This window comes from Leopardus geoffroyi, chromosome A1 (assembly GCF_018350155.1).
Source record: "Leopardus geoffroyi isolate Oge1 chromosome A1, O.geoffroyi_Oge1_pat1.0, whole genome shotgun sequence".
Lineage (NCBI taxonomy): Eukaryota > Metazoa > Chordata > Mammalia > Carnivora > Felidae > Leopardus > Leopardus geoffroyi.
The window spans coordinates 11984931-12008704 of record NC_059326.1 but is presented as its reverse complement, the minus strand read 5'-3'; the positions used below and the strand labels follow the sequence as shown (position 1 = coordinate 12008704).

At 44.2% G+C, this 23774-nt stretch overlaps 1 long non-coding RNA gene across 3 annotated transcripts in view; it reads right to left on the bottom strand.

Annotated features, from left to right (window-relative positions):
* Positions 1–2512: 2512 nt before the first annotated feature.
* The window catches only part of LOC123595779, a 33625-nt gene continuing 12363 nt past the window's right edge, over positions 2513–23774 (bottom strand). Inside the window, exons 2-5 of one of the 3 annotated variants that reach the window (XR_006711372.1) lie at positions 22416–22548; positions 12300–12452; positions 8237–8334; positions 2513–5518 (exon numbers count right to left, since the gene is read on the bottom strand). This is a non-coding gene — a long non-coding RNA (uncharacterized LOC123595779). The remainder of the gene's footprint in view (positions 5519–8236; positions 8335–12299; positions 12453–22415; positions 22549–23774) is intronic. The other 2 variants (XR_006711369.1, XR_006711373.1) reach the window with 2 other exon arrangements.

The following is a 23774-nucleotide window of genomic DNA, read 5'->3' as shown; positions in this document are numbered from 1 at the left end:
CATTTCCTATGTTGAAACCTAATCCCTGATGTGATAGTATTTAGAGGTGGGGCCTTGGAGAGGTCATGAGGGTGGAGCCCTAATGGGATTAGCGCCCTTATAAAAAGACCCCACAGCGTTCTCTCACCCCTTCGGCCATGTGAGGACCCAGCCAGAAGACAGACACAGGAAGTGCATTCTCACCAGATGCTGAATCTGGCAGCTCTGTGAACTTGGACTTCACAGCCTCTAGAACTGCGAGGAATAAATAAATGTTGTATATAACGCGCCCCCGGGGTGGGGGGGGAATTATGTCAGAGCATAAAGGGACTAGCACGCTCCCCACCACCTCTCTTGACATTTTCACCCCATTGTTCACAATGGGGTGAGAGTGGAAATCCTCGGCGAAAAGGAGATGGGTGTGGGGTACAATCAGCAGTCAGCAGAGTGTTATATCAGAGTTGCATCAGAGGCTCCAGCAGCACCGGGGTCAGCCTCCTCAGATGTGCAGAGGACAAGGGTCACTTCAGTGCTCAGTTCACTCCAGACTTGGAACTGCTCTGGTTTTTCTGGTGTGGGCACAATAGAACCTGCCAGAGGTCTTGGGAATTTCATGTGACTGTACCTAACGGCAAAGGGCCACTGGAGGCTTTTCAAAACCTAGTCCTTGTTTATCTTAAGGCACTTAGGCTGCCGTCCCAGGGCTGAGAGGCATTCCGGAAGCTTTGGATTACGTTCACCCTCCATTCCTTTCTCACTGTGCACTTGAGCTGAGAAGAACGCTCAGGAGAAAGATGACTGTTGCTCGTTTTGCGGGTTTTACTCTCCTAAAAACAAACTGATAACGGAATGCAAGCTGCCTGCCACTTGTTTACTTGCGAATTTACAAAGGCTTGTTTTCTAATGAATACGTTAGTTGTGCGTGTCTGTGTTTTCAGCGGACATGGTGAAAAGTCACTGAGGCAGACCCTGAGAGAGGGCCTCATGCTTCATTTGGCATCTCAGGTGCAAGATCCTGAATTCCCAGTGGGCCCCACCCATCAGCTGGCTTGACCAGCCTAGTTCAAGTCACTCCTTTCCCCTTCATTATGATCAGCTTTTCTTAACATAACCTCGTGTCCACAGCTACCCAAGGGAACAAGGTCCCTTGGGACCTGGTCACAAGCCGCAAACACAGGCTTGCCTCCAACCAGCAACTCAGTGGCAGGTGGATGTATACCCTGGGAAACCATCTGAAATTTTTTCTGTCCCACTTCCTTTTGGAGTCAAGGGGTGGCCTCTGATGCCAATTGCCTGGAACTGCATCTGAATGGAGGTTGGCTGGCTGTTTGAGTAAAGGGAGAAGAGACAGTGAGTCTGTCCTGCAGAAGCTCTCCGTGGGGGACCAGACCTGGATGCTAAGCCCAGCTCCTTCTGTGACAGGCGGTGAGACCTCGAATAGGTCACTTACCCTCTCTGAGCCTCTGTCTCTTCATTATCATGTGCATTTCCGATCAAGGAAAAAGTCCTCAACACTCATTTTTCACGTGGTTGGGCAGGTGAGCAGTGTCTTAGGACGTCAACCACGCAAAGGCCTTCACTCTGTGGAGTTTAACACAGCTCTGAGGAGTTTAACACAGTGCTGTGTTTTAGTGCCTCCAAAATCAGGAGCTCTCGACACCTACTTGTACGTATCAGAATTCCTTTTATTCTTTTGTGGAGAAAGCAAGACAAAGTCTATGAGTAGTCAAGAGATTCTGAAATAATCTTGTTGGCAAACACGTCAGTAAAATCTGTCACTAGTTTCTTCTCAAAGCTGGCACTATTGTGGGACATCTCATGGAGGCTCAAAAGAGGGAAGCATTGAGAAAGACTGACAGGGTCCTCAGGGGGAGCTTTGGGTTCGTTAGATGGGCTTGCGCCATGAACAGCAAAACACGAGATGCTAAGTTCAGCTAGTAGCATTCTGTGTGCTCTGAAAACCAGCATGGTGCTATGAACTGAATTGTGCCTCTCCAAAATTCCTGTGTTGACGTCTTAATCCCCAGCAGATGGTATGTGGAGGTGGGGGCTTTGGAAAGTTATAGGTTTAAATTTTTTGGTATTTATTTTTTTACTTTTTGAGAGGGGGAGACAGAGTGCGAGTGGGGAAAAGGGGCAGAGAGAGAGGGAGACACAGAATCCAAAGCAGGGTCCAGGCTCCCAGCTGTCAGCACAGAGCCTGATGTGGGGCTCGAACCCACGAGATCATGTAAGATTATGACCTGAGCTGAAGTTGGATGCTCAACCAACCTAGCAACCCAGGTGCGCCTGGAAAGTGATAGGTTTAAATGAGTCATGAGGTGGAACCTTCACGATGAGATTATAAGAAGAGTCCCCAGAGTGCTTGCTTTCCTTTTTCTCCTTCTCCACCCTCCCACCCCCAGCCAGGTGGCCAGGACACAATGAAAAGTTCTACAAGCCAGGAAAAGAGACTTCACTGGGGGAACTGAGTTGGTCAGCACCTTAATCTTGGACTTTGCAGCCTCCAGAAGAGTAAGAAAATATTAAGTCACTCAGTCTATAGTATTTTTATTATGACCACCCAAACTGACCAAGAGAAACCGTATTATGTGGTAGCAGGGTACATGAGGACAGGAAAAGCTCCACTGAGGAAGGGATTTTGAGCTGGTCTCTGGAAGATGAGATACAGCTGGGCATGCAGAGATATGAGAGAAGACATTCCAAGAAGATAAATGGAAAGCGCAAAGGTCCTGGGGCTTCGGGGATGATCCAGATGTTTTGGAAAAACAAAAAGCAGGCCGAGTGGCTGGAGCATAGAGAGCGAGGGAAGAGTATTACAAGAAGTAAACAGGAGCTAGATCATGTAGGCCTAAAGGCAGAGCATTTCTGGAAAGATATTCAAGAAACTATTCACAGTAGTTAGTTCTGGAGGGTAGGACTGGGGTCGGTCAGGACACACACACCTTTATTTTTTACCATCTACTTTCCTAACCATTTAAATTTTTATTTTGAGGATATATTAAATCTTTAATAAAGAAATGTTTATCCTGTATGCTGAAATATAAGGTGACCACAATATCAGACGATCTTGCTTTCTAAGAAAAATATCTTTAAAGTGTTTTGGCCAACTCAAGCACATGACCCTTAAGGATATAGCAAAAATAGTCAAATGTCTGTTTAAAATATTAAGTGCATTACTTATACACATACTTTTTAAGATACTGCTTTTTCTAACCTCTTCTTCATAGAACAACTTTATTCAAACTTTTTTGTCTTGATCATCAGGGTTAGCATCTACCAGATTACTTTCAAGTCATATAAGAGAATTTTCCAAATAGATAATATTTACTTTATAGTATTTTTCAGGTAATGTCTCCCAAATTTTAACTAGCCATTCACACTGTTAGGAGCGTTGTGTGTTTTGTTTTGTTTTGTTTGTCTCATAGGTGCATATAGTAGGCAAAATAACGCACACCCCCTAATAACGTCTACATCCTATTGCCAGAACTTGTGAATATGTTGGGTTACATGTCAAAGGGAAAATTAAGGTTGCTAGTCAGCTGACCTTAAAATAAGATTGTGTAATCTGTTCTTAGAGAATTTTCAGTCTCAGGAGGAAGGCAGGATTGCCTCTGTATGACCATACAGGATATTAACATACTGAAGTACCCTCAGATAATTGTGAAATTGTTCTGTCCCCTTCCTTTCTAACTGAGCTGCTCAGCCTCTCCCTCCAGACACCCTACACATGCATGCACACACACATACACACACATGCACACACATACTCACACATGCCCCCCCCCCCCCCGGCCATGATCTAAAAGATTTCCCTTATGGCACAAAAAAGCACTTCTGGAATCATGCTCAGTCACTCATCCAGATTGATCTGTGTTGGTGTCCTAAGTATTTTTGAAATCACCCTTGGAAACACAAAAATAATTTGGAGTATAGAGTTCAAAGGGGGAATACGAATAATTACTGACTCATCCGCAAGTTGGGGCAAAGCTAGCCTCCCCCAGCTAATCTTCCAGTAAGTTACATTTGAAGCACTTCCTGAGTAAGATAAGGTCCCCTTCTTAGAGTGGAACAGCTCCTCAACTGCTCGAGGCTTCCTGGTGCACATGCATGTAACATCACACACACACACACACACACACACACACACACTTTCTTCTGGAAAGCCCTGGCTTAGGCCTGACAGACCTTCACATCTAACGATTAGGCAACATGGTAAATACTCCAGTGTATTATACTACATGTTCCTTCCCATCACGCAGAATTGATTTTTCCCCCACCTCTTCTGGTCCAAACTTACACCACAGTACACACTGTTGCTCCCTCTAGACTTTAGTGTGCACAGTGAGGTTGAAGATTGGATCTCATTCATCTCTGTATTTCCTGCACTAGCTTAGTGCCTGGCACCAAGTAGGACGCACAAGACGGCTCTGGATTTGGGGACAGGTGGAAGGAGTAAAAGAACGAATTGCGAAAAGGTTAATCCTCTAGGATGCCAACAGTCACAGGGCAGAAAGAGGAGGGTCATCGAAGGGACCAAGAAGAAATGGGGAGAGGAACAGGAGGATGAGGACATGGGATGACAGACAGACCAAGAGAGAGGAGCCAGGGACCAAGGCCTTTGGAGGAGCAAGCTGCAAGGGGGAGACAGTGTCCCATGTCCAACACAGCAGGGATGTCCTTCAGGTGGACGGCCGAAAATAGGACAAGGATCTGGCATTTAGGAAGTCACAATAGACCTCGGGAAGAGCAGTTTGGTGATTACTTGGGGAGGAGAGCAAGGATGTAGATTGCAATGAGAAGAAGAGAAAATGTGGGGCCAGACAGCGTAGCCAGTGCGAGCAGCACCAGTCTTTCAAAACGTCTGGTGATAGAGGAGGGAAATCAGTCAACAGAAGGGAAGGAAATGTTAAGGAACACAATTTCTTCAAAGTAGGGGACACCTGAATGTGTGCTGTGGTGCTCATACACACAGCCCTGGACTGTGGCTTCTGGAAGACGGTCAGGACTGGGGTAGAATCTGCCCCTGGGAACCACACAAACCTGGCCTGTGTTTGGGGGTTCAGAATCACAAATTCTGTCTTGTTGGTCCCCAGGTCAGACGAGCATGTTTCTGAGCTCCTGACCACCTGTTCCAGCACCCTTGTGTAAAAGCAGAAGATGACATAACACAGAGACCTCCTGCAGCCACACTGATGGGTCTCTCGTCAAGCGTTCCCCTTGATCAGGATGGTTATGAGACTTCCATGCTTCAGCTCTGCTTGTGTTTCTGCCCTGAGAGAACTGGAGCAATACTGCCTTACTTCTGAATCATGCTTCATTTATGGTTGTGATAAAAGCGATTTTTCAATCCACTAGAGCAAAATACTTCTTTTTAAAAATCTTTCTTTTTGGATCCTTTGGCTCTTTGGAACTTCAGAAAGTTCCTGGTGAGCGTGTGCTCCATCTGGAGGCACGAAACACAGTGATAAACTTGTGACGGGGAGGCGCAGTGAGCGAGGCGTATACCATGTGCATCCTTGGCTGATGAACCTCCTGCCTTTGAGGAAATACTTCAGTCAGTTTTCTCCAAACAGCCTAGAATTAGTCATTTCTTACCATTTAGGATGATATACTATTAAAGCAATCTCCTAAGTGATTACAGAAATTATTCAGATAGAACCTCCGTGATAACACTTTATAGGCATGTTACTTAGCAACTGAAGGATACACGCGTTCTTAAAAATTAAGATGGAAAAAGTAAGGACACATATTTCATTCAAAACTAGTTTTACAATGATCCATAAAAACAACCAGAAAATCACTATAATGAATCAGGTAATGACGTCAAGATCAACTTTAGTTATGTACTTAGACATCGTGCCCAGGTTCTTAAACAAGCATTAGTAGCAAGATGAACATCAGTCTCATCTCTCATGGCACACCTGTCCATGGTGGGCCAGAGCCACAGCTCTTTGACGTATAATCAAAGGTGAAGTCTCCAGTCACCCCCCTGAGCCTTCCCAGCATCCTCATGTCAGACCCCTCTGTTCCTCAGTTCTGCTCTTTCCACTGTTAAACACCACCATCACTGCCTTCTACCACCACTGAGGTGGTGCCTCACCACTGCCTCACCGTAACGCACATGTTCCAGGTTCTGTGGGGTGGGGACCGGATAGCACCTTTGGTTGGGGACCAAGGCTATGGTTGGCCCTGTTGCCCTGGGCCAACAGGGTAATAAGAGTACAAAGTGAGGCATACATATTATATTTGATAGATAAACAACTCAATGCCCATATTTCACTCATAGGAGACTAGGAATGTCATAAATTCAGGTGTGTATATATGTTTGTGTCTGTGTGGATATAATAGATTAAAAACCCTCCCTGTGCTAAACATTGCACTAGATGCCTTTTACTCTGATCCTCTCAATGGCCCAGCAAAGCAAGCAACTGCAACTATATTTAAAAATTTTTGCTTTGAAATAATTGTCGATTCACAGGAGGTACAGAGAAATGTACAGGGAAGTTCCAAATACCCTCCCCCCTTGCCCATTGTTAACATATTACACAACTTCACAGTATCAAAATCAAGAAACTGATATTGGTACAATCCATAAGCCTCATTCAGGTTTCCCAGCTACACATCCACTGACCATACAGAAACCCAAAATTCCACTGTGGACCACCAGTTCGAGTAGGGCCTTATAGAGGTCAGAGTTAGAAGGAGTTGGACCCACCCAACAGTAGGGCCAAAGGAACAGAGGACCCATTTGGCAGCTGTATCTCTAACTCAAGATGTACTGTACAATGGACATTACGCAGAGAAAGTAGCAAAAGCTGTCCACTAGCTTCCTAATCTGTGAAGTGAAGGCTGTTTTGGTAGGAAGAACCAAGTAGAAACCCCAGGAATTATCCTCTCCCCCCTAAGATTCTCTCTCAGTCAAGAGAGTAAAGCAGAAGCAAAGCATCTCCAGGGGATGACAAAGGCCAGTGTTACCATCAAAGACGTGAGAGACAAAGGGATGGTGATTCTTACCACATCCCTAAGTACTCACACCTTTGGCTACAGCAAAGGTCAGATGGGTCATGAAGAATTACTATACATTATGGCAAACTTCAGATGAGGTGATGACAAACACATCTTAGGTCCACTTTGTATCTTTGCTGTCAGGGCCAATACTTACCTTTAGCCCACCCCTTAATCCCAGGACTCTATCTATCTATCTATCTATCTATTTATCTATCCATTATCTATCTATCTATTTGTCACCTATCTAATATGCATGCATGTATGTAGTTTGGAGGGGTCATGATAATCTCAATAGCTCACAAAACATCATGCTGATCCGTTATACTGATGATAATTTGCTAACTGGTCTTCTGAGCAGGTCATATCAAACACCCTTTATGTCTAATTAAGGCCCCCACATGCCAGAGGTTGGAGACAGTCCCCATGAAGTTTATGTGGACCTGCAATACTGAAGTTTCCAGGGATTCAGCCGAGTCGAGTGGAGTGTGTGGGGATTTGCCTTTAAAGTGAGAACCAAGTCACTTCCCCTTGTATCATGTACCACAAAGAAAGAAACATGGTGCTTGGTGGCCCTCTTTTGCCTTTGAAGTAATATATACCATCCTGAGGTATGTGCTGCTGTAGTTCACTTACCAAGGATCTCATAGGCTTCTAGTTTTGAGTGGAGCAGAAAATAAGACAGGGTTCTTCAGTGTGTTCAGACTGTGGTGCAAGCTGTCCCTGCCACTTAGCTCTCATTATCAACAGACCCAAAGGAAGAAAGTGTTAATGGAGCCCATCAGCGTGGCTGGCAAACCTCAGTGCACTCCTCAGCTGACAAGTATGCTCCATTCTTAAAAGCAGACCGTGGCTGGCTCCTGGCCTCTGGTAGAGGCTTTACACATCACCAAAGGATACCAAGTTGACTGTGCAAGCCGACTGTTCATCATGTATTGAGTATCCATCATGAATTGAACCCGCCAAACTACCAAATTGGACATGCATGGCAACATTCCATTACACATTGGAAGTGGTATACATGAGAGCAATACCAAGCAGGTCTGGAGAGTTCAGGCAAACTACCAACAGCTGGCTCTGGTTCCCGTGGCTCCTGTTCCCACTGCTTTACCACCTCTTCCTGAACCCACACCCATGACCTCTGAGTGAGTTTATTATGTCCAGTTATCAGAAGGTAAAGCACAGACCTTGTCTACAGATGAATCAGTGTGATATGCTGGCACCAGCCAGAAGTAAGGTAGATGCCTACCTTACTACATCACACTCAGGGATGGTCCTGAAAGGCAGTGGTGAAGGAAATGATCCTGGGAGGCAGAACTTCAAGTGGAACATCTGGTCATCCACTTCCTGTGGAAGGAGAAATGGCCTGGGAGACAAATCTACAATGATTCATAAGCAATGGCTAGTGGTGTGGTTGCTTGCTCAGGGACTTGGAGAATTGGTGACAAGTCTGGGGTAGAGATGTGTGGATGGATCTTACAGAGTGATTATAGGGCATGGAGATGTTTATGACCCATGCACACGTCTTCCAGAGACATTGTGGCAGAGGACATTCTAGAAAGGTGAAAAAGAGTGCCAGTTCTCTGCATGTCAGTCAGCTGCCCCAGGGCTTGCTCCATAGAAGCTACATAACACAGTGTTCCTTTCCACAAGTCTTACCTGGCTACCACAAACCCTGGGTACCAAACTTGCTAAAAGCAGAGGCCAAACCCTGAGCCCGCAGTATGGTGTCATCGCCTGGAGTAACCAGTCGGTGCCGTAGAGGGCTAGCATATGTCCTCACACAAAGAGACACGCATAAAGGGCATGGATTTGACCCCCCCTTGCTCAGCACTTCCACTAGCACCCCACTTTTAGATAGGCAGAGCACTTCATCCATTCTCTAATGTTCTTTATCTTGAAAGGTATAAATACTGTAGCCCAAGTATTTTTAAAAGAATTGCCTTTTGCCTCTATTTTTTAACAATTATTGCTACAAGACAAAATGCCCCCAAATGCATCATCTCTATTATTATCTTCAAGGCTTTGCCTAATGAAGGTGTTCCAACATCAGACCTTCTGAATTCATTCCGTTCCAATACAGAATATAAGTTTTTAATAAAGTAGAAGTTCTATCAAGAAATTCTTCCTGCAATTTAATGTACTCCAAGGTGCAATTATAATAATTCAAAATTAAAATTTAAATTTAGTTTGTTCTAATATTGTTTAACTTGTTCTGCTTTTCCCTCGCCTTTTATAGAGATAATTTTAATGCTTTCCTCTTCACAAGCTCTTTTCTCAATTATTAAAATTCACCAAAAGCTTCAAATCTGAAGTTTTGACGTTTCCTCCTTTGAATGTACTAATTAAAAAAAAAAATCCCAACTGATTTTGAACAAAATACAACCAAAATTTGTCAGAATCTTTTATAGAAAGTTCAATGCCCTACGTTGATTTACAAAGTCCTTCTTCAAAGGCACGTGCGTACCTAAACTACAGCTCATAGTTGGCAGCAAGGAGAGAAAGCATGTTGTACCATCTAAAATATGCTTTGTATTCATCCAATTCATTATGTTTTGATAAATACAAAAAAATACTTCATCACAAAAATTTTGTCACTCAGTTATAACAACTGTGATAATGTGTAAATATTTGTAAATTTTGACAATTACAGTTTCTGTTTTGAGCAGTAAAATATTGCAGCTTGGTTGGACAGAATTATAAATTATATGTGCATCACAATCAACCACAAGTACATTTATGTTCCTTAAGCTTCCTAACTTACTAAAAAGCATTGTTTTTACAATACTTGGTCCCACCATCGTAAAAATCAAAATTTTATCTCTAACGTTAACCTTATTTCTGAATTTATAATAGCATTTACAATAATGTTCCCTTCAACAGAATGAGAATGGACTGTTGCAAGCTTGATTTTGATCCTAGGAAGCATTTGGAAAAAACGCAAACATTGTTGGAATTAAATGGCTTCTATTGGAAGGCTCTCGTGCCATTAACACAAATCAGCCTTCACTATCGATGAAGTTCCTCTGGTAATGGCATAAAGACATTAGCAAATGTCTTTTCATATATGAGCAAAAAAATTGGGGATTCAAAATGAGCAAAATTAACCTAGAACAGCCACTTTTTGATCTAAACGAAAAGTCATCATTGCCAGAGTGATGTGTCAAAGCACCTTCTGCCACTGCGGGTATTAAATTGTCATCCTTAAGCACGGTCTTCTTAAAATAATGACTCCTTTGTGAAGCAGATGCTGATGCTTCTTCATGAGGTTTGTATCTTCTGGTTTTCACATGCTCGGTAATATCACGGTGGGCCTGGTGGTGGGTGGGGAATATTGCCAAACATTTTAGGGCAAGTTATACATTCACCATCAACTTACTTAAGAAGCAGAATTTCATTACTTCGTTTTCCATTAAACACAGACTGCCGTTTTTTAAGATTTTTGCTAGCAGGAGTGCTTAGCAAAAATAAATAAGTAGTTGTTGCCACGTAACCACGGAGTAAATGACAATGCAAGAGCAGTCAGCCTACTTCCTACGTTCCCCGCCACACGACAGCTCAACCTCTTCTTCCCACATACGTTTTTGTAAACCTATCCCATAATTTCCCACGCTTCCCAATGGCCATGCTGACTGACCATCTGGTGTCTTCGTGCGTCTTGCAGGCCACAGAACTGTGCAAGTGCCCAGTGCAACAGGTGCCCCATGAGGACAGCAACACTGAATGAAGGTCCCGCCTCCATCTGCAACTGGACAGAGCTAGATGTCCCTGGCTAACTGTATCCGAGCAAACTTTGTTTTACGGACAAACACCCGGTGTGCTGTCCTTGAAAGAGAGCTGCTAGTTAGATTGCATCAGGAAACGGTTGGTGCTAGTTACCTTTCAGATTAACCACTTGTTCAAGTGCAAATTGCGCTCACTGCATGCACGCGTCACAGACTTCCAGATGAGAGTATGGCAGGAGCTGGAACCACAGAGTCTTCAACAGATGTTGGCACATATTCCAGGCATACCTTGTTTTATTGTGCTCCACTTTATTGCGCTTCACAGAGAGGAGTTTTTTATAAATCAAACGTTCGTGACAACCCTGCCTCGAGAAAGTCTATCGGTGCCATTTGTCCGACAGCATTTGCTCACTTCCTGTCTCTGTGTCACATTTTGGTAATTCTCACGATACATTGTCATTACATTTGTTATGGTGAGCTGTGTTTCCTGTGATCAAGATCGGTGATCATCGATGTTACTACGGTAATTATTTTGGGGCGCCACGACCTACCGCCGTATAAGATGGCAAACTTAACTGATAAATGTTGTATATGTTCTGACTGCTCCACCAACAAGCCACTCCTCCATTTCTCTCCATCTCCTCAGGCCTTCTTAGACCCTAAAACATAACAATGTTGATATGAGGCCAATAAATAACCCCACAACAGCTGCAAAGTGTTCAGGTGAAAGGAAGAGTCAACTGATGGGGCAAACTTCATTGTTGTCTTCTTTTAAGAAATTGCCACAGCCACTTGTGACACCCTGATCAGTCCGCAGACCAAAATCAAGGCAAGACCCTCCTCCAGCACAAAGATTATGACTCACTGAAAACTCAGATGATGGTTAGCATTTCTTAGCAATAAAGTATGTTTTAATTAAGGTACGTATATTGTGGGGTTTTTTAGACATAATGCTATTGCACACATAATAGACTACAGTATAGTGTAAACATAACTTTCGTATTATACACCAGGAAACTACAATTTTCCTTTGCTGCTCCGAGTCGCTAATCTGTTACTGTTTTCACCCCTAGTTGTTTTTGTCTTTCCCTGACATGGATTCTTTTTTTAAAAGCAAAAAGGTGTTGAGGTAATGGGGGACAAAAGACCCAAATTCAGAATATGAATGCAACATTAGTGAATTCCGGGACATCTGCCAACGGACCAGCAGGCAGAACCAGCATTTTATCCCTGTTAAAAGACCTGCTAATCTACAAAGTGATTTTTGTGATGAGCCTCTGGGGGCAGCCAGGAGTTGGTCCTCTCCGTTTAAAGGTTATTTGGCCACCAGACACCCTGCCCACTCAATAGTTAGGAAAAGGTATGAAAAGAAAATGATTTGGAGGACGAGAAAAAAGCATTTTTTAACTTGTCTAAAGTAAAAAATTAAATCGCTTCTTTCTCTGAATGTTATTTTCCAAGATAAGAAGGCTTGTCTGAAGGTGCTGTTGTGCCAAAAACCCAGTGCCAAGGATGAAGTTTTGTTACACATGTAAGAAAAATGTGCATAAAGGTTAGCCATCCAGAAATGTGGCTTAAAATACTCACAATCATGGGCTATTAGAACTGAGGCAGATTTTGGAAGTCCTCTCATTCATTCCCTTCACTGTACAGAGGAGGAAACTGAGTCCCAAAGAGGTCAGTAGTCGTCCAGTGTTACCAGATCTGGATCCAGGCCGTCCCTTTTCCCACACCAGTCAGCTAGTGATGATAACAGTTAGATCAAAAGCACATATTCAAATCACTCAGACAGCTTCACAAGTAGGAGAGGCAGATACCCTCTTAAACACTAACGGACAATAACATCCTTCAGAGCTTTTGGGGGAATCGAACATAAAGATACGAATCAACATTTGGAACATAATGAAAACACGGAAATTTCCCTGAATATTGCCCAATATGAATGCCACATAACAAAGCAACTGAGAATTTTTAATACATATCGCAAATCATGTAATTTTCGGTGAGTCCCTATCTTGATTTTTCCAGAATAAACTCCGTGGACTCCAAATTACTGTCGTCATTTCTAGTGTTCACTATTGCTTTTAAAATCCCAGACAGAGGTTTTATTCACTGTGGGTTTCTTCTACCAAGCCTGACAGCCAAAACGGGGGCTTGGGAAGAGGGGCAGAGCAGATTTAACAGATTTCTTAAAAACATAGCCATTATATACAAGCTGTTTATTCCAAAGGGGACTTAAATTTTTGACGGATGGGTGAGTGGGTGTGTGGGTGCATGTGTGAGAGAGTAGGCGGAGGGGTGGAAGGGTGTGGGAGTTGTGGTTGTGGCGCGTGGGGATGGGGGTACGTGTTCAAAAGTTGCTAAACAGTCCCGTAGCGTCCTGCCTGAGAGCACAGCGCCTGGAGCCAGAATGTCTGAGTTTAAATCCCAGCTTCATAACTTGCTAGCTTAAGTACTTGCTTAGGTACTTAAGGCCTATTATGTGTCGCAGTTTCCTCGTCCGTAATACAGGCATAATAAGAGACCTTAGCTCAACCAGTTGCTGTAAGGATTAGATGAGTTAATGTACATACAGCCTGCAGAACATTCTGCGGCATACAGCAAACATGTAATTAAACGTTAACTGCTGCTATCCAGAGGTCACTCCTCAGGCAACCACAGTTTTCTGGGATAACACCCAAGTAAGCCTTCTGCAGAACCGGGGCGCTACAGCCTGTCCGCTTAAGTCACAGAAGGGTCTCAGCCGATTTCACGCTAAATTCTAACAAACCTACCTGCTCCCTTGTACAGGAAATGACAAGGCACAGGTAAGCGTCTTCCTCCCGATGCCAGGGGTCGGCCCTTGAGGCAGCTCCACGGTCACTCGTGCGAACGATGTGCACCTACTGTCTCCACAGCATGGTGGGAAGGCCAGACCTACACCGGGAGCTCACCGTCTGGTAGGGGAGACGAGCCACGCACAAACACTTCGGTGGCAACACAGGAGTTTGAGAATCGTGTGCAAGAGAAGCACCAGGCTGGGTGTGATCCAATTTCACCAGCCCCTTCTGGTGTGGGGGAGATCCAGGGGAACACCACAGACGGGGAGTTACAACTGCCCACGCACAGATAGGAGGGACCCTGCTCCCACCGAGATTCATTACCATCAGACTGCCAAAAATAAAAACAATGATTTTTAAAGCAAGGCTTAAATACACAAGTCTCTGTGCAAAACCCAAATAATTACATAAACCCACAGACCATAAAACCCGGTATCATAGACAAGGCTACATTGATTCATCACTGGGTTCCTTTATGGCTGCCTCCCTGAGGGGCTGCGCTGGGCCTCCCGGAGCCCTGGAATTTCTTCCCACTGTTGGAGCTTCGAGGCCCTGGCTCCGTGGCTCACTAAGTCACTCTGCCCTGCCCTGGCTCTTCCAGAAGACCGCCGACGCCTGCCGTGGATGCATATTTTCTAAACTCTCGACTCGTTCCTTTAATAACTCTTAATGTCAATTTATCCAGCACAGCCTGTGCAGCAATTTATGACTGAGTAGGAGGCAGAGCAAAGTTGAGCAAAGCAGGATGAGTCAGCTTTCCCAAGACTCGCTTCTATCAGCTGGGTCTGGATTGAGAGAGGGACTCCAGAAAGGCTTTCAAACTCACTTTGAAAGTGAGGACTTTCACCTAGCTGTCCTCGCATGGTCCAGCCACTTTCTAGGGGGCATCAAGTCTGGCAGCAGGAGAGTTTGTGACGGTCGTTTTCCCGTTGAATGGTTGGCGAGAGCTGTCCGGAGCCAGCCTCCACGGAGCCCCCCAAGGAGTGGCCCTGCCATTCTCAAAATCTCACCCTCCTTTCTAAGGGGCACCAGGCAACAGTCTTGCACTTGGAGCCAGAAAGACCATTTGTCAGTAGTCTGGGCCCAGAGGCTAACCTGAGACTGAGCTTAAAAACTGACTATGAGTTGGCATGAGTGCGATAAAAAGGGCTCCAGACCCGTGGCTCTGGTGGGTCAGCATTCGTGCTCATGTATGTCCAGGAAGGCTACAGGTTTTCCACTGTCACCACTAAAGGGAAGACTTTGCAGATACCACTGGTCCCATGAACTTGGTCCTAAGACCTCTGAAAACATGACAGGAATGAAGGAAGCCCGTGTGGGTGAGGCAGGCTGTCATTTCAAAGGAATTTGGGGTGTAAAGAGAAGAAGACTTGAGTATACCTTCGGAAGCTCATTTGTTCCAGGAAACCCATTCAAAGGGCATTGGGCATGTAAACATGAAACTGGGACCTTAATTGGAGAATCAAGAGGCTTTTGAGACACTGCTGTGTCTGGAATGCTCTGTGTGGTCATGAAAAGTATTGTCTGTATGTAAAGTACACTTTCTATTCTATGTATTTAGTTGCCTTTGGAGAGATTTTGTTTCATTTTTACCTTTTAAGAATGGATGGAGGCGTCTTTGTGCAGGAAAACTGCTGTTTGTTCATGGGAGGATGTGTCTGTTTTTGTTGAATCAAGGCTGTCGGGGAATCTGGGCATGAGGGTCAGAAGCTGGAGGAGATGCTCTCAAGAGAGAGAAGATGAAAACCCCAGGTGCCAAAAACGCAGCTCCGGAGGCCTGGAAGAGGCTCTGTGCTCCGTATTTGGGTCTGACCGGTCCTGCATCCTGGGAATGGCAGCTCTGAGGGCCTCAGAGACAGCCCCTTGGGGAAGACATAGATATGCTGACCAAGGACATCATCGCGATGGTTGGCCAAGAGTTGTGGAAGATTCCTGAGCTGTATGCATCAACCAGGGAAGCCAGAGCATTGCGAGACAATGCCCTGGGCAAAGACATTGGCATTCTCGTCAGGAACACATTGTCCAGGGCTGTGGACAGTGACCTCAGGAGCCTGAGAGGGAGAAAAAGAACCTGAGAGGTGATTTCTGAGCAAATTCTGGAATGCCAGCTTGGAGCACTCAGAAATCATTGGCACATTCTTTAGGGATATGAAGTTCCTGCTGGCAAGATGAAGGCCGAAGATTAACATATGTGCTCCCAGGCTGGCGAGACTTTCATCAACCCTCTTCTCTGTGATAAGACACAACTTATTTAGAAAACCGTTCTATTCCCAGTTCTACTACTAATGCCACACGGCTTTGGTTAAGCTGCCTTAGTTGCTTGAGGTTTGTCTTCTTAGTTATCCCCTGATGATGTTTGCCCACTTGCCCTAGAGCCTAAAGACATCATGGACTGGATTGCCTTCAGTTAAGAAGGATCTGCCGATGAGTTGCCCCTGGAAACAGTCCAAATGGAGACACAGGAGCCCAAATGAGAGGTATAAGAGATCCGTGCAAAAGGAAAATAAAGGTAGAAACAGTAACTGAAGCCCTCTTAGCTTGAATTCTCCCAGAGGCAGACCCTGCCACAGGATTTGAGCAGAAGTAGTTTATGTAGAAGTTACAAGCAATCACAGAGAAGTAGGGAAGTGAGGCAGAGGAAGTTGCTTATAAAGTGTGCATATTGAACCACCTGAAACAGTGGGCAGCCAGTTTATCCCACACAAAAAGGCTAAGAAACTGCAAAATACTTGTCTCAAAGCTGTTATACACCAACTCCTGTCTGTCATTGCTGAGGGCAGCTCCCAGGGTGGGGGCTGTTAATTCTCCAGGCCTTTGGTTTGCTGGGCAAGCAGGCAGCCTTCTGCACTTGAAAAATAAAATACACCCAAAAAACAAGTAATCCAGTGAAGAAATGGGCAGAAAACATGAATAGACACTTCTCTAAAGAAGACATCCAGATGGCCAACAGGCACATGAAAAGATGCTCAACGTCGCTCCTCATCACGGAAATACAAATCAAAACCACTCAGATATCACCTCACGCCGGCCAGAGTGGCTGAAATGAACAAATCAGGAGACTATAGATGCTGACGAGGACGTGGAGAAATGGGAACCCTTTTGCACTGCTGGTGGGAATGCAAACTGGTGCAGCCACTCTGGAAAACAGTGTGGAGGTTCCTCAGAAAATTAAAAATAGATCTACCCAATGACCCAGCAGTAGCACTGCTAGGAATTTATCCAAGGGATACAGGAGTACTGATGCATAGGGGCACTTGTACCCCAATGTTTATAGCAGCACTCTCAACAATAGCCAAATTATGGAAAGAGCCTAAATGTCCATCAACTGATGAATGGATAAAGGAATTGTGGCCTATATACACAATGGAGTACTACGTGGCAATGAGAAAGAATGAAATATGGCCTTTTGTAGCAACGTGGATGGAACTGGAGAGGGTTATGCTAAGTGAAATAAGTCATTCAGAGAAAGACAGATACCATATGTTTTCACTCTTATGTGGCTCCTGAGAAACTTAACAGAAGACCATGGGGGAGGGGAAGGAAAAAAAAAAAGAGGTTAGAGAGGGAGGGAGCCAAAATATAAGAGACTCTTAAAAACTGAGAACAAACTGAGGGTGGATGGGGGGGTGGGAGGGAGGGGAGGGTAGGTGACGGGCATTGAAGAGGGCACCTTTTGGGATGAGCACTGGGTGTTGTATGGAAACCAATTTGACAATAAATTTCATATTTAAAAAAAAAGATTGTAAAAAAGTAAAAATAAATAAAATAAAATAATAGAATAAAATAAAATAAAATAAAATAAAATAAAATAAAATAAAATAAAATATAAAAAGCTCTGTGGTGCCAAGCAGATACTGAGAGTTAAAAGTCATCCTGCAGAACACTACCGAAATGGCAAGGTCCAGATATGTGAGCAAGGCTCTGACAGTCTGTGGTACCACTTGGCCTTGCACCACTGAGATCCAGTCGTACTGCTTCTTAAGTTCACGCTGTCTGGTCAATGTTTCTTCAAGGTGGTGACTGGTCACAACTTCCTAAAGAAACAGCTTACAACAGGAAGCGATAGCCCCTTCTGCTATAGTTGGTTCCAAGGCTGCAATTGATATTTAATCATCTCCATGTCTAGAATCCATTCTAGATTCTCCTCATCTTCAGGCAGCTCACTGGTCTAAGTTGCTCACCCAGCCAGTGTGCCCAGATACGTTGTTTACCTAACAAGGTAACCCAGCTCTTTCTTTCTAGTATATCTAAGTCCTTGGCCATCATGCTCTTATCAAGCTATGGCTGCTTCAATTGCCTATTTATAATTATTATTTGGCAATGAAAACACCAAAAAACTACCCAGGGATTTCCTGACATACCTTTCCTGCTCCTGTTATGGAGCAGCAACTATCTTCAAGGTAAGCAGGGTCACTACCCCTGTCAATATGGCAATTTCTTTCTTTGCCTACTGGTCTATTTACATGAGGAACCCGAAGTGAACAAGTAGCAGCCATAACCTTAGATTTAGTAGACCCCTTACTGCATCCACTGGAAGAACATCCCTCCCCTTGGACCAGGACCTCTAATCCATCTGAGCCTATGGTTACAGAGGCTGGAAGCACAAATTCCCCTAAGTAGGTTGCTGAAAGTAATGGTGAAAAGGGCCATTCCTACTTAACCACTGGGTTCTTAGACCCATCTCGTCTAAGTATGAGAAAAATATCACAGTCATTAGCTTAATGTTTTTATTCTATCTTGAAGGACAGTGTATCAACCTCTCTGGTGCCAACTCCAAGCTAGCAACTGATCTGCACATTTAAGAGACCCTCCCAGTGTTCTGTTAGGCCAGTCACTGCTGAATGGTGTGAAGCACAATAGAACCAGTGGATCTCAAGGCCATGTGCCCATTTTCACTTTCCTTCACTGGTCCGAAGTGATAGAATAAATCAGAAAGACTGAGAACCAGTGGTTCTGGCAGTAGCACTAAAGGCAAGAAAGGAAAACACATACCTGGAATATGTAATAATTCCAGTAGGGATGACTCAGTATTCTTTCCAGGATGGAAGAGTTCTAATGCAATGAACCTGCAGTTGTTGGCTGGTTGGTCTCCTTGTAGGTGATTCCATATCAGCCTCAGCTGCTGACAGCTCTGTCATTCAGCAGTGACAGTAGGGGGATCAGCCTTGTGATGATGTCCATGCTCTTGGACCTATGCACAAACTCAGTTTTCACCCCCATGAATACTATGTTCACAGCACCATAATGCAAGAATGGAGGTGACCAAGGAGAGATGCTGGTTTATTTCCACTGGATGAATCATCCTATGCACTCAGTTGTTCTGGGCTTCCTGTATGGAGGATGCTTCTTGAATTGGTCATTGAGGTGAACACAAAGATCCTCACACTCCCTTAGAAGTATCCACACTTCTCTAGACCTCCTTGTCTCTGAGCTTCCAATCGTTCTTATCCTAAGCCCTAACCAAAAAGCTAAGTCATTCACCACTGCTCATTGATCCAAGTATGTACTTACCTCAAACTACTGCACCCCACCCCCCTTATAAAGTTGAATGCCAGGTGTGATGTTCTAAGCTCTGCTCACTGGGAAGATTTCCCCATTCCCCTGCCACTGTCTTTCAGAGGCATCTGTGAGTGGAGCTGTAATACAGCAGCATATCAAAAGTAACCACATATCAAGTTGACCCATTTATGAACAAGACCCAAGATTTTTCTCTGTTGATCATCTGGTCATAGGGAAGCATCACTAAATCCATAGGGGAGGCATTGGTGCAAGAGAGATAGGAGCACAAGAAACTGGGCCATTCATTCTGAAAACTTATTTGTGTTTTCCAGATGTACTCAGATCCCACATGTAATATTCCCATGGTATGATGAATTGAATCAAGCCTGATTTGGCAAGTCCAAAAATACTCAGGACATGATGGAAATCTCCAATCACTTGCTGTCCTTTCCCATGTTAAATGTTCAGGCCCTACCAAGGCCCAGTAGCATACCAAGAGCTACTTTTCAAATAGTGAATAGCTCTCTGCTGCAGATGGCATGGTCTCACTTTAGAAGCCAAGGATTCTGTTCTTCAACTCTCCTATCAGAGCTTGCCAGAAACACTGTAGAACATTCTGGTCTACCATAGCAACACTATAAAGCATCATATATGTTTCCAGACAACTGGAGCTCACAAATTTTACCAGTATTCCAGGGTCTTGGATTTTTTTTGAGGTTTATTTCCCACCTTATGATGCACATGTGTCCTAACAGAACACCCAAAGTATTTGCCATCTACTCTTCCAGATCTAAATCAACATAATATTGGCAAAATAGTGGACAGATCTGATGCTCTGAAGAATGTTTAGATAATCAAGGCACCTTTGGACCATATTATAATAAAGAATGTAAGATATAGGTCTGCGGCATGACCATGAATGTACATTGTTATCTATTCCAAGTAAATGCAAACTGCTTCAGCATCTCCTTTTGCTATGAGTTGAAAAACATGCATTTCCCATACCAGTAGCTACATACTAAGTGCCAGAAGCTGCGCTGATTTTTTCAAATAAAGATACAACATACACACAACAACTATGATGGGAGATACCACTTGATTAAATTTACTGCAGTCCATTGTCAGAGAGAGATGAATTAAACAAAGAGATGATCTGGACAACCATCCCTATACATCTCTAAGGATGGCACTAATTTCTGCCAAGTCAGCAGGATGAGATTTTGCTTCTGAGTCATTATCTGGGCTGCAGATGGGGAAATTGGGAAGGTGTGGCAATCTCAGACTTCTACACTTGGCCTTTCCTATGGGTCAGAGAACCACAGATAAGAGAGAAATTTGAAGGCTCTGTTTGCTAATATAACCATTTAGAAGACTCAGGAACCAGAGAAATGACCAGTTAGGCAGTGAACTCTAGACCAGCTAGACATGGACTTGGACCAGGACTCCATTTATCACCAGATCTCCAAATGCCTCAAATCTAACACCTAATATAATGACAGATTGGATCTCCTAGTGTTGTGAGTTATATTACGTAGAAAATGGAACCTGAGAAATATACGTGTGTATAAAAAGCATATCAGGGAGTTATTTTGGAGACAATACCCATTGGGAATGAGGATGCAGACTTGGGTAGGGGAAGAAGTTAGACAGTAATTCAGTTGCAAGAGACCCCATCTGATGCTGTGGAGGGCTCTGAAGCTGGGATAGCCTTTCATAGATATCTCAAATTAAGGCCAGGTGGCCTAGCCTTTGACCCAGCACTTGGACCAGTCATTAAATGCGTGCTTTTCCCAAGGAGGGGCTTAGCTATCAGCCATCATGCCTAGCAGCTATGAAGATAACCCCTTCTTCAGTCCTGAAGGAAGTTCTGGGACACATGCTACAGCATCCACTTTTGTCCAATCCTTGCACTTCTTGGGTACATTTGATTTGTGTAGTCAGTTTACCCCTTCCAGGAATATCTCCTTTAGGAGTCTGAATGTAATAGCACAAACTATTGCCCCAGCTGCTGCAGCTGATCTCGGGCTCCAAATGATATTCATCTTCTCCTTCTACTAATCATGCTACGCTTCCCTCGCTGGATACTAGCATGTCTGCTCTTCTCATGACTTACCTGATGGAGTGAACCAGAACCTGTCTGAATCCCTGATCACCAAGCCTTCTCAGGTAACGGCAGCTGCCTTCATTCACTTACTATCAAAATTGGGCAAGGTCTGCCAAGCCTATAGCCCCGCTTGGACCTGCTGTAGAGTCCTTTCTGCTCCGGACCCCACTCAAAGCTGAAAACTCTCCATGTCCTTCAGCAAATGGGCCCAAGCATTATGTCCAAGTATGGAATGTGCTGTCTCCAAAAACCCAAAAGGCCAATCCAACACTGTGCTACATTTTTACTAGGAGAGGGAACAAACAGAGACAATGTGTTCTTTATTTTGGAAAGAGATCCCAACAGGCCTCAGGCCACACAGCCTTTAAAGCTACACTGGCAAGGTGGCCCTTCGATTGGGTTTATCTCTCACCATCTGGAGGGCATGTGTCCTAACAAGGCCTCCAACATACTTGCCACTTCTTGGTCATCAGTTCAATTAACATAATGTCATCAGTCTAGTAGAACAAAATAATGTTTTACAGAATTTCCAGATGGTCTGGGGCCTCTTTGACTATAATAAGGCAGAGGCCATGAGTTAACATAAAAGCTAGAGAAATACTAAATGTATACTGTTGTTTGTCCCACATGAACCCAGACTGCTTCTAGCACTCTTTCCTAATAGGAATAGAAAACAACACATTTGCCAGGCGAATGGCCATATGCCATGAGCCAGAGGTCATATTAATCTACTCTAGTAATGATACCAGCAGGGCAGCTGCAATTAGATCTTCTCCGTCACTGAATTGATAGGAATCCACTCCTAGGATCCATGTGGTTCTATAGGAGGCAAACTAGCAAACTAAATGTGCATGTAAAAGGCACAACAACCCATGCATCCCATAAATCTTTAAGAATGGCACTGATCTGTACCATTTTCCCCATGATACAATATGATTTTTGTTTTACTACCTTTGAGGCAAGGATGCAGATTCAGAGGTTTCCACATGCTCCTAAACTCAGATGTGGGAATTGTTCCAACTACCAAGTATGTCCAGTTCAAATGTGTATTCAAGAATCAGAAAAATGACCACAAGGTAAGTCCTTGGGCCTAGTGGAACTACTGTGAAATAAATCCTGGCCAGGACTCCATTTACTATTTGGCCTCCATATGTCCCTGCTCTAACAAGGTGGCCATGATGATGCTTCAGTTGCTAGATTACTGGATTACAATTACTGGGACCCTACATCCAACAGTCCTTGAAATGCCCAGTTATTCCCCTTATCCTGGTGTATAATTACCCAAGTAAATGGCCAGAGGTTCCTTTGGGGAAGGACTGGGAAACTCATTACCATATACATTTACTGTAGTGTTGCAGGATTCTTCCTCCTGAGGATCTGCCTCTCCTTTGTGAATGGGTCATCGTCCTGAAAACTGGTTCAGATGAGGAAATGGGGCAAAGAATTATGACTTTTTATTAAGGCAGGTGACTTCAGCCTCCTGATAACCTATACTTGATTTCTTTTACTTGCTTCAACAGAACAATACTCTTGTTGGAAGCCCACCTATCTTGCTCCAGGACACCATGTTCCATTACTCATTTCATGGCTCTCTGCGCACCATAACCCCAAGGCAGAGATTTCACTCTTTTGCTCATAAAGAACATTGCGCCACCTGGAGTCTATTATTCAGGGTTTTATAATCCCCATTGCTATCAAAGATCCCAGGTTTCTAACAGAATCACCCATCAGCCTGGCTGGCAGCTGTCACCAGTGTGTTCCTTACCTCTTTGGGTGTCCTCTATGCATTCCTGTGGACTACAGTGGGCTGGTAGGCTTTCTACCCTTGCATACTGTTCCAACTTTATCATGCCCATCAATAAATTCTTCATTCCCAAGTTTTGCTCTGCCACCCTTGATCCATTACCCTCAGATAGAATCCCTTGGCTCCTGCCAGTGCATGTTAGCTAAGACCTACAGCTCCTTCCATCAGTACCTTTCCTCCCTAAACAGAACCAATATTTGTGCAGCCAGATTAGGATGCAACTGAGTATTTGGCCTGGTAGAGGGGTAGGAATAGATCCCGAGGGAGGTACATGTATCGTAAGACAGAGGCCTTTTCATTTTCTTTAAGTAAAAGCTGGGGGGTGGGATGATAGTCTTTAACAGAGAGGAGTGGAGTACTTCTGTAGGACCAGTAGGTTCAGAGATATCTAGGGGTTGAAGAATCTGAAGTGCATCAACCCAGATGTCCTCTTCCAAGTTTGAGGGTCTCACTCATTCCTGACCTGGACCTTGACCCTGATGTGCAGAATTGCCAGATTCCAAATTCAACTTTATATAAAGTTCCAAAACCCTTATAATTAATGCCTGGGCCTGATATATAGCTTTTTCTACCTTCCAGTTGCAGGAGATAAGAGTATCTCTATCTGCTGTAAGAAAGCTGTCTAGCTTTGCCACAACACATTAAACCAGTGATTAGTTTCCCTCAGCCTTTGATTGTCTTTCTTTAATTGATAGCACCTAATAAAAGTTACCCAATTTCATTGGCCTTATAGTCACTACTTCCCCAGGACCTCTCAAATGCCCACGATGCTGCTCCCACCAGTGCATTCCCTTCTATCAACATTCCAGTATCCTATCCCAATTTGCAAGTGAAAG